Source organism: Macaca fascicularis, chromosome 18 (assembly GCF_037993035.2).
Source record: "Macaca fascicularis isolate 582-1 chromosome 18, T2T-MFA8v1.1".
Classification (NCBI taxonomy): Eukaryota; Metazoa; Chordata; class Mammalia; order Primates; family Cercopithecidae; genus Macaca; species Macaca fascicularis.
Genome location: NC_088392.1, coordinates 42533542 through 42545016, shown reverse-complemented (window position 1 = coordinate 42545016; position 11475 = coordinate 42533542).

Genomic DNA, 11475 nt, shown 5'->3' with positions numbered 1-11475 from the left:
GAACTCGTGTGGGACCGAGGGGACGCCACCCAGCGGGCAGGGTGACGTCACCATCTCCCTGACACTCCACATTAAAGGGCTGGCATGTTACAGGGAGGGAGGGGGAGAGCGAAAGCCAGCGTGAGCAATAGAGAGATCGTTTCTCAGCAGGCATGAAAGCTACCAACCTAACCAACTCGCAACTGACAACAACCTCCTCAACCCCTGAGTAAACTGCAGCAATGGTGCTGGAGCCGCAGATCTGATTTAGGAGTGGAAAGCGAGCAGTCTGCCTGCATCCCGGGACCTGGATCCTGGAGGCCCCGGATTCTAGAGGGAGGCCTCCAAATTAACTATATCCCTGCCCGTTATTGTCTCCTCCCCTCATTTCTGAGTCACCCTCCTTCATGAATGATCCCTCTGGTACACGATGCAAAGCTGCTCTGTGTCTCTGAAGACAGAATCCACAGTCAGCCGGAGAATAAATTAGCTTCAGTGACTCCTTTAAAACGCTATGAAATGAGAAAACGGAGAGAAGTTTCCACATAGGGTGCCCAATCTAAAAACTTGGAGTGCCCCGACTTTGGCACATATGTTTGCTTTATAGGACACAACGCAGAGTCACTGCAGCCTTCTCTATTTTGTGGAGTGTACCATTAGGTGAGGACCCCAATATGTGCATGTGCACATCGATTTTCAAACTGCATTCAGAATTGTCCTCTAACCCATTTTACAAGATCCATACAGGCTACCTCTGCACAAGGAAAGGGTGGGGCGGGGAAGCAGGGAGGTCCCTAACATGGTTCAGTCCTTGAGCAAGTTGCCAATTTTCCTGGAGAAATAAATAAATTTAATCAGGAAAACACGTAGAAGCATGCTCCCCTCCCCTAAAATAAAGACTAGGATAAGAAAACATTTCCTCATAGTTTCCCTAAATGAGGCACACCCTAGTATATTAATGAAGTGTCAATATTGTGCCTCCCAACTGACCAGCTGTTAAGACTAAAAACGACCACTGGCTAGTTTATCAGAAAGGAAAGAAACTATTCATTTGGAGTATGTTCTAAGAAGGATGCCGGCTCGGGGTGGGGTTGGGAAATCCTTTAAGTTTTTCCTTTACTGCCATAGCTGAATTTTCAATTGCTGCCTAGTGAAACAGTCTTAGCATTGTGGAAATGATGGAAAAACCTCTACCAAGCTGAAAGCCCACCCAGATTGTGTCATAGCACCAACAACACACCACTCCTAAATACAAGAGCAAAAACATGAAATCTTAACACTTCATCAAAGGTTAATAAACCCAAGGAAAGTAAATTGAACAAAAACGTGAGGGGCTTGTTGCTCAGGAGTTGTGGCTATTTTAAATTAATATCCTGAAAACACAGTTACAGAGCCATGAAAATGGAAACGTTTGGGCATAAGTTTCAACGGACAATGAAAGAATTTTTCACCCATCTTCTAGTTTCTAAAGACATTCAAGGCACAAATTGGGCTTTGTCCTAAGGGGCTGAGATCAACCTAGTGCTCCCCCTCCAATACCCCAAAGCCTCCCATCCTAAAAATAAGGAAAACTCACACTTTCTGCCTACACAGACCATTGGCCAAAAGCATGCCATTGCCATTCAAAAATCCCTTCTCTCCGAGGCTGAAGGCCCAGTGCTCTTTAGAAGGTTTCAGGGCTAAACTGGTTCTTCTCCCCTTCTCTGCCTCCTCTCTGGGGTCAGGGGCTCCCACAAAGGGAAATGTTCCCGGTCCCCAGTCTGCCAGAAAGAAAGCTTGAGCCATGTGGAAACGAACCCTGGAAATGGGACTGATTTTAGGACTGAGAGCGGGAAGAACGGAGAAGTCCTATCACCTCACTAACTACCACAGGGAAATATCTGGTTGCTGCCGGGGAGGGAGCACTACAAGGTCTTCAGTTTTGATTGTATAGTTCCCGTTGTTACACCACAAAGCTCCTCTTCCTCTTACAGATCTCTATCTTCTAAAAAAGAGTGTCTTCATAAACAGATTTATTTGAAAAGAGAAATGGGCCGAATCTTTGCCTTCCCTCCCATTCCAGGTTACCCTAAGGAGTGAATCCACATCTGGGTGGCACCGTAGCCACTTCCTTACCTGAATTTTAAAACGGAAACATTTACAAATTACTTCTGGGCTTACCGCATACAAGCCTGTAACTTTCTTCCCCAGTGCCCCCGTCCTACAGGACAAACAGGATATGTAACTTTAATAGAAAAAGTTTTCATTGTAAAGAGAAATGCGTAGTGTTAGGTTAAATAATTTTACACAATTCTAAGAATAGTACAGTATTTTATTTCCACTGTGAGTCTAGGGTGCCTGTTTAAAAGGTCAGGCCAATTATACTTTTTTGGAAGGTAAAAGTGGATAACAGTTGTTCAAAGACTTCACACATGCCCCCAGTTAATCTTGAGACCAGAGCTGGACTGCAGAATCACAGCCTGTTCGTATGTTTTGAGTCTGCGAGTTAACCTTCTGCCACCCACTGTCTCTGTGACCCTTTGTTTTCTCCTCAGTTTGAACAAGTCTCCTGCTGATCCTTTGTGGAGTCCTTGCCAGTCCCTGTCCTGGCCCCTGGGACACTGTCAGGCTCAGGGAGGAGTCGGCGGCGGCGAGAGGAGGCTGGTTGAGCCCGAGTTAATCAATGCTTTCCTCTTCGAACTGACGTGCATTTTACACGTCGGGACTCTCCTCAGCCGGCTAATTGATTCAAATTGTTTTATTGGTTAAACTGGTGTCACCCATTTTCATGATCTATCACCACATGGAGGAGAGCATTTCCACTCCTATCTCCGTTCCGAGCGGCTGCGGTTCACCCAGGCCAAGGACAGGTAAAGGAGCCCAGACGCGGGACCCAGAGGAAAACCACAAACCGAGCTGGCCTCCTCATAACTGGAGAGGCGACGCCTGGAAGCAAGAGCAGGAGGCCAGCACAGCAGCGCATATGAGCTTCCAGCTACAAATTTAAACAACTGGTTGAAGCGAACCCACACTCAGCCGGACCTGGGCCCAGCTTCCTCCACTTGGGACTAAGTCGGTTTCCGAGCCGGCGGTGAACTCTGCGGGATATGAGACCACAACAAAACCCGGGATGGGAACTGTCCGCGGTGCTGACGAGATGCATCGTTCTAAAGCACAGCGAATCCTACTGTGTTCAAGGTCGGGAGGAAGCCTCCCAGCCTGTAATCGAGCCCTAGATTCGGCTCTGGGTGGGCTCGAGCAGAGCCTCATAGACTTAAGAGGCGGGCAAGGGGCAACACAGAGCCACACCCCCTACTTCTCCCACACCTGCCCCATCTCCAAGGACTGAGCAATCCAGCTTCCTCAACCTCACCCCCTTCCTTGCATTGACAGCAAGGAAAATAAAAGCCTCGATAAAAATTCATTACAATCTGAAACACCAGATATGCCCTCTCCTCCCACTCCCAGCTTGGATGTTAAGGAACCCATGACAGTTACAGGTCAGAAAAACAGCCTCTATCCTTCTCTCCCACTCCCTCTTACCCCATTCTCAGGTCTTAGGCAGAAATCTTACTGCTCTCATCTCCCTGATGGAAGTGTCCCTGGCATTGGCATTTCTGCATCAAATAGGGCAAGAAATGCCCTGCAAAAGATGACCCATATGGCCCAGAAAGAAACTGGAAGACTGGCAGTACTGGAAGGGGCAGAAGAATTCTGGTATATTGGAAAGAACTGGGGATTCAGAATCAGATGAAACTGGGTACAAATTTCTCCTCAATCACTGACTAGCTGTGAAATCTTGCTCAGATACCTCACCTCCCCAAGCCCCAGTTTCTTCATTTGCAAAATGAGGAGATTGATAGGTAGCCCACAGGGGTGTTGTGAGAATTAAATAAGATCATATATGCAAAGTGCATGGCACACAGTAGTCATTTAATACGTGGTAGTTTTAAAAGCATTTTCCTCAGAGAATGGGACAAGAGCTAGGACTGTCCTGTTACAAGATACATTAGAAATCTTTAATAGCTCCAGAGTAAAAGATATCAAAAGCATTTTAGCTTAGTGATGAGCAGAGAGGGAACCAAGTTCTCTGGAGGAACATTAGTCCTTTTGTTAAAATTTTATCTGGCCTTTAATTGGTCTAGTCTTTATTTTATATACAGTTGGCCAGAACCCCAGCTAGCATTTGTTTAACCCATTTTAAGTAGATTGACAATAAAGATTAGCAATGATAATGGCCATAATGATAACGATTGCTGATAGCCCTCAGCTCTCACTTTCCAACCTAAAAAGCTTTCTGCAGCCCGGCTCAGACTCCCTGGTTTTCCCTTTATTGCTCCAGCTGTGGCATGGAGCAAACCAGGGACTAGGAGCAAACTCAAGATTTATTCATGATGGAAGTCACAGGATAAATTAGAAAGGGCTCTGAGCATCCTGGGGCTGACTCGATCTTTGAATCTTCTCTGAAATATTGTTTATAAACAAGGGCCCAGTCCAAGAGAAGTACGAGAGCACAAACCAAATATTCTAAACTGGAATTGGGAAGGAAACAGAGCATACTTTGAAGGACCCGTATTCCTGACCCAGTGATCCCTTGAGTTCTTCATGCACCAGTGACTATGGGAATCAGTGAGTTCTTACACTTCAAACAAGCACCTTTTAAAGAAATAGTGATGGTGGGAGGAGAAACTGAGACTTGGTTTTCCTTAATCAGAGGAAATCTTTCTCACAAGAAAGCTTGCATTTGGGTAAGTGGCAGAGAAGATTCTTACCCTTCTTACCCTGAGTTCACAGGGACTAACTGAAACAGTTGCTATTGGCCTTTCTTTATTGTAACAGAGAACACTTATAAGTCCTCCCAAACCTGTAAACACAGAAAGGCACACACAGGTGCACATCGTTTCCATGAAGTAATAATATCCAGAATGGAAGGTGAAATTGGTGAACTTGGTGGTCACTTAGCAAATATTAGTTGAACAAGATAAAATTCAAAGACACACAAAATATCTGAGGTTACACACAGACCCATGGATGCACAATCCCTGAACACACCTGTGAATATGCATCAAAGAGAAACACTGGCACAGGGAATAAGCCCACTATGCTCTCTCCCTTTTCTCTTTTCTCTTTCTCACTCTCTCTCTGTCTCTCTGCATGTGTACACATAAGTACCCGCCCTCTCCACCCACCTCCTCCCTATATAGGGAAGGAGGGGGTCCTTTGAAATGGAGGTGGTCCCAGCTGGAAAACCCCGGAGCTCATTTAGATCACATCACTTCAGGCTTTTGTCTCTGCTCCTGAATAACCTAGGCCGCTACAACAAAAGGATAAGGCATCTACATGGAGTTTTAATTGGCAAAGATGCATCTCAAAGATGCTGCTATCATAATGAATAACAAGGCAAGATGCTTGCCTTTTCTGATTGTCACTCCTAAAGAAGGGAGAGGAGAAAAAAGGAGAAGGGAAGAGGGAGAAAGTGGAGTAGGAAATAGGATTGTGGAAGATGAAACCACAGCAAGTAATTGGTTGGATTTCTGCAAAAGAGTCTTTAATCATATGAAGACTCCAACAACCACTAAGTATGAGAAATGAGGCCTAGGGCTTATTTTATTTTACAACTGGCTATTTTGTTTCAAGCAACCAGTTTAAGAAGTAATTAAAACCGAGGATGCAGAGAGGGTGTGGAGAGCAGGACCTTTTAAAGCTTGGGGAGGGGAAGCAGAGGAGTGGGCGTAGGGGGAGGGGTTGTAGATTGTAGTTGACATGTCATGAGAGAGATGTACATTTACTATCTCCCCAGCTGACACTGGTGGAAGGAACATTAGATTTTATTTCCTAAGGAAATAAAGGCTTTTCCTTTTTCCCTTTCCTACTGTCTTCCCTGTCTTACTGTCCCCCATCACTCAACTCATCTGAAAAATTTCTACTTTGCCATCAAGCTTGATCCCATTACCTAATGCACTATTAAACTACCATGTGTTCTCTGACTGCCCAATAAGCATAATGCCTTCAGCTTCTCTCCTGCCTGCACACTTTAACTCAGTGGTAGCAAAAGATAAAATTAGATATTAGCAAAGTAAATCCCAGGGAAGAAGGTGATAGAAATCTGAGTCATTGATTTTTTTTTTCCCTGAAAATACAGCAACCAGTGAATATGCAGAGAGAATGTTGGGAGAAATTTTTTAAGTAAAAAAAAGGCTTTCGGTCATGTAGCTTAAGGGGTTCCAAGTGAAAGCGCAGCTAAACAGACCAAAGGCAATACCATCCCAAACTTCTTCAAGACACATTATGATATCATCGGCAAACTCTTAATGTTGGCAAATAATTAAATTTTCCATCTTTTAGAACTGTGTAACCTTGGGTGTCTTAGAAACAAATTGTACAAACAAACCATGGAGATGAGCACTGAGGGTTTCAGAGGAGATATAATGAACCAACTTTAATTACTAACTTGAAATTAAAAATGTAATATACAGATTTAAATTTATTTTCACCTAAATTGTGTATAAAATTATATGGCTTTTGCAGGCTAAGAAATGCTTTGTAACCAGCCATGCTACTAAAAAGTCTGAAGTAGTTTCCAAAACTGAGTTCCCAGACTCACACAGTAATAATGATACATTTATCATTACTGATGACCACCTACTGGGTAATTATTGCTTTGTTACTACTATTACAATCAAGAGATTTCTTTATTTACTGTTAACATTCACTTAAAACTGAATGTTAATGACTGTTCTGAATTCACCAAAGAGAGTTTTCTGTTATATTTCAGAAGTACTTACGTCCTGGTTCAGAAATGGAAAACCATATCATAACAGTGGAAGGCTGGGTGAGCGCTTGGTTCTCACCCTCTCTTGAGAATGAAAACAGCATTCTGAGGGTTTCTGGAGCAAAATTTTCCAGCTCAGAGTTGCAAAAGGTTAACATAATGCAGCCACTTGACTTGTGCTAATTATGTAAGTATTTTATTACAGGAGATTCATTCATTATTGATACTTGTTTGCAGTAACTTCCTGCTTGGGGGAGTTATATTTTATATGAGAAGTAAACAACCCATGGCTCCAGGGCTAGCCTCCTCCTCATCTGATTTCCTCCTACCCCTTTGTCTAGTTTCACAACTATCCTCCTTGGTTGGTATGTCCCTATTGAGGTGGAGAGACAATTCCCTAAGAATTTCCTCTTCTCCCCCCATTTTCTTTTCCCATTCAGAACTTCCCTGTTCTTAAAAGGTAGAGCTCAGGGTATGGAAGCGTTGAGGTGGGGAGGAGGTAGTTGAGAAAATAAAATTGGTTTTAGTGTTTTCTTATATATTACATAAAGAGAAGAGAAAATTCTCATTACAAATATTCTAAGCGTAGATTCTATGAGGGTTGGCCACAAATTTTTCTCTTTGGAAGCTACTCTCAGCTCCTAGCCCAGAAATATCAGAAGTTAGTCTGACCTTTGGTACACCCAGAGGTCAGGAGATGGTCATTTTGGAAGTGTATGTGGTGGATGCTGTTGACCAATGGTCAAGCTCAGAAAGAGGCTCCTTCCTACCTCCTAAGTCAGAACCTCATCTCACAGCTAGTGGTGGTTGGTGCAGTCTACAGTATCTTCTTCCCTGGGCCGATGCCCTGGGAAGATACTGCTCTATGCCCGGTTGCACTAGGAAAAGACATGGCTTTGCTGTGGGATGGCCTCCATGAGCCCCTGTGAAGGACTGCGTTGGCTGCTTGGCCAAGGGACTCTCAGGAGTTTCACTCTAAAAACATGTACTAGCCATCTGAGGCTGTCTATTTGGTGAGAGGCCAGTGTTTCCTAGAGGAGCCAAAAGGCCCTGGCATAGGCCTGCAGCCTAGGAGCAAGGGTTTCTTCTTGGACTTTCTTCCAAGTTCTGAGATCCCTGCTCATGAGTCCCAGTGCAGAGCTGGGATGGATACAAGATGTGAGTTCAGGATGCTCCAGACCTTTAGACGAAGTCCGGAATTGGAGATGGTGGAAGGGCAATGGGAGAGAGCGAAGCAGTTTTGGGGGGAGCACTGTAAAGACTGTGTTCTTGAGGGTTCTGATGTGAGCAGGTGGGAATGAACACGCTGGAAACTGAAGTCTCAAGACTTTGGGCCAGTGTGAAAAGAATGAAATGGTATGGTCTGCGATGGGGTGAGGAGAGCTTTGGGGAGGTGCATGCAAATTAGTTGGAACTGGGCAAGTCTTGCCACAGTCCTAAGCAGCACGGTCAGAGCTCAAAATCCAAATTCAGCCCTGGACCTCTATTATCGGGCCTAGAACTTCTGCACTTTGGGCGTAGACATGGGGATAGGTGATGACCGAAGGTCTCAGGTGGCTCTGGGAAGAGCCCTGGGTTGGTGTGAGAGGATGGTGAGAGTACAAGACTGGGTCTAGAAAGGGTGCCCCGGGCTTGGTCAGCACAATCTTCGCTCTCTTGGGCGCCTCCCCTCTCTGCTTTTACCCCTTGCCAGGGTGGAACCGCTCTGCGTGATCTAGGAGGAATGCCGTTCCCAGCAAGCCGTCCTTAATGGTCCTTTAACAAACTCTTCGATCTCTCTTTGGCCGCTCTGGCTTTCGCTCGCCTCCTCCCTCTTCCCTTCTCCACTGCCTCCATCAGTTATTTATGAGCAGCGTTAATTATTCATGAAAAGAGAAAACTCCAGCGTTGGGAACTTTTCTAGGAGACGTTTGGGGGGTTTCTCTCTTTCCCACCCCTACGGCGGTTTGAGAATTGGGGTCTTCGGGGAGTCTATTTGGCCGGATCCTGTTTTCAAGCAGTGGGGAAAGGGAAGCCCAGTGGTTGGGCCGGAGACGGGAGCTAGGGGTGCACCCCTCGTCCCGGTCAGCTCCTGAGGCTGCCTACATTCCTTCACCTCCCAGGACCGGGAAGTTACTAGGCTCACCCGCGGGAGTCGCTGTCCGAGCTTGGCAGTGCTGAAACCGCCGGCGTGAGCTCGGGGGCTGCGGGCTGCGGGGGTTCAGGGGCAAAGACCTGGATGCTGTCCTAGGCGAGGGAGCCGCTTTCCATAGCGTCTCCAAAAAGTCTCGTTTGCCTTCTCTCCCTAGCTCTCTTCAGATTCTCCCCCCCCCCGCCCACAAGTGACACCAGAACGCTGTAACCAAAGATTAATTGCCTTAATCAAATCGACCCACCTTCTGCAATTAATCTTTTAGCAACAAATTAGAGACAATTTACCTCAACCTCCCGGGTCAGGCGGAGATAGGTGGGATGGGGTGGGGGGATGGACAGGATAGGAGACCGACAAAATTTACAAATGGTGAGGAATGGGGACTTGGGAATGGGTGTGCGTTTGAAGCGGAGGGGACAGAGGAGGTTGAGGTCAGCTGCGGGGCTGTGCTGGGGGCTAGAAATTCCTGGAGTCCCCTTGGTCCCCGTATTCTCCAAAGGAAGGGAGGCCGAGGGCGGAGGACGAAGCCACTTACCTGTCCGCGCCGCCCGCGCGGTCTCCGGCCCCCTGCTCGCGGTCCTCCCTCCTGCCTCACGCTCCGCGGCTCCTAGGCGCTCTGCCTCCCGCGGCGCCTGCCGCCTCCCCCGCGCTGATCAGCCGCCGCCTCCCGCCGCCCGCGGTCCTCTGCGTTCCTGCTCGCGATCCGGTCCTTTGCCGCGACCCTGTCCTGTCCCAGCCCTCCCCTTTTCGGCGGTTCCTGCAGCCGCTCAGCTCTTCCTACTCTCCTCCTGGGCAAGTTTGTAAGTTTAGGGTGAGGGTCGGTTTCCTCGCGCCCTCCTTCTCGGCTTCGCTTGCTCAGATCCGCACCCCCTGGCTCCCCACCTCAGACCTGGGTCTCTGACGCCGCCTGTTGGTCAGGCAGGGAAGGGCAGGGCGAGGACCGCAGCGTCAGCCCCAGCCCCATCACCCCACCCTTCACCCCTCCATGCCCAGTGGTCGAAGGAGGACATAAATGAGACGAGGGCTGAAGGCCTAGTAATTGGAGTAAGGCCAGGGGCAGGAGGGAGCAATCCACCCTGGGGGCGCGCAGCCCCGGCCGGCAGCTTGAACTCCCTACGATAAGGATTGTCCCAGGACGCGCAGGTGCGCTTCTCCTGTGCCGCCCACCGGCAGTCCACTAGGAGGGGACACCCTTTCCATACTCTCCTGGGGAACAACCACCTGAGGTGAGATGAGAACCTATTGTGCATCTCCAGGAGGGGAGCTGGGAAGATTGGATGCAGAAGACTGAGCCCTTCTCAGCATCCCCAGGAAGGAAAGCTTTAGGGCTGAACATAGGCTCCTTTAAAATAAATAAATAAATAAATAAATAAATAAATAAATAAATAAATAAAGTTAGTCGAATCCATCTCATAACGAAGTGTCAGACTGGGTGTCCGTGAGAGCGCGGGCCAGGGGTTCCAGTTGGAGCCCAGCGTTCCAGAAGGGGATGAAGACCGAGTTCGGTAGACCTGTGTGGTATTACAAAGTTTGCCTTTCAGGCTCCGGCCTAGCTCCTTCCTTGGCAACTTTCCAAGTGCCGGCAATCCTCACTGGGTCATCCTACCCTTGAAACTTCTTAGGAAGCCTCGGTTTAGCCTTGGCTCCACCAAGACATCGGCGGAATGGAGGCGTTGCATCCCCCTCCCCATCCTCGTCCTGTCGTTTTCATTGAAGAATTGATGGACTGTTTCTGCCCTGCTCCCTCCTTCTCTAATAAACGCTTCCCATAGATTATTCGACGCAGAGAAGGAAGGCGGCTGCTTAAAAAACAAAAAGCCATAGCCCTAATGAGTTCAATTACAATGTGGTAAACACATTGCCTCTACGCTTTAATTAAGCCTGCTGCCCAATTTTAACTCATTAGTAATTCATTAAGAGAACAGCCCCGTGCTGGCGGGTGGAAGGCACCGCAGACCGACTGTGCACGAAGTCCACACGCGTGCAGACCGCCGCCGGCCCTCGCCTTGCGCGTGAGCGAGTCAGGTTTGTGACCCAGTGGCGTCGTTCTAGTCTAACAAGACTTTAGACCCCCTTTCCCAGACACACTGGGCTTTGCAGGTCCAAGCTCCCGGGATGACCTTTCCGGGCTTGAGTCCCTCGGGCTTGAAATGTGGTTTGCAACCCTGTTGGGTGGGGTGGCGGTGGTGTGGGGCCGGGCCACAGTTGAGAAGCAAATCTCCGGGTTAAATAAGCTTCTCTCCCCTAAGGCCAGATCCAGTCGCCCGGTATGGCATGTATCCACCCTCCGTCCCTGGTTCTTCTTTCATTTTGCCACAGTCTCATGAAAAATCTAGGTTCAGCCTTAGCTCTCAGCTCCGGCTACCCTTTGCACGCTCCCGGACCCTGTACCCGGGAGAAGCTTCTGTACAAATGAGACTAATTTTTCGCGTGGTGGGGAGGTGTGGGGAGAAGAAAACTGTTGGCTAGAGAGATGAATATCTGAAGGGAGAGATCAGACCTCTGCTTTTCCCTCTTTCTCACTCTTCTCCTCTGCTTGGGAGCGGGGCTGGGATTAAGGCCACATCTGTAACTATGTCAGTTGAGACCAACCCTCTGTCAGGACAAGAAATGG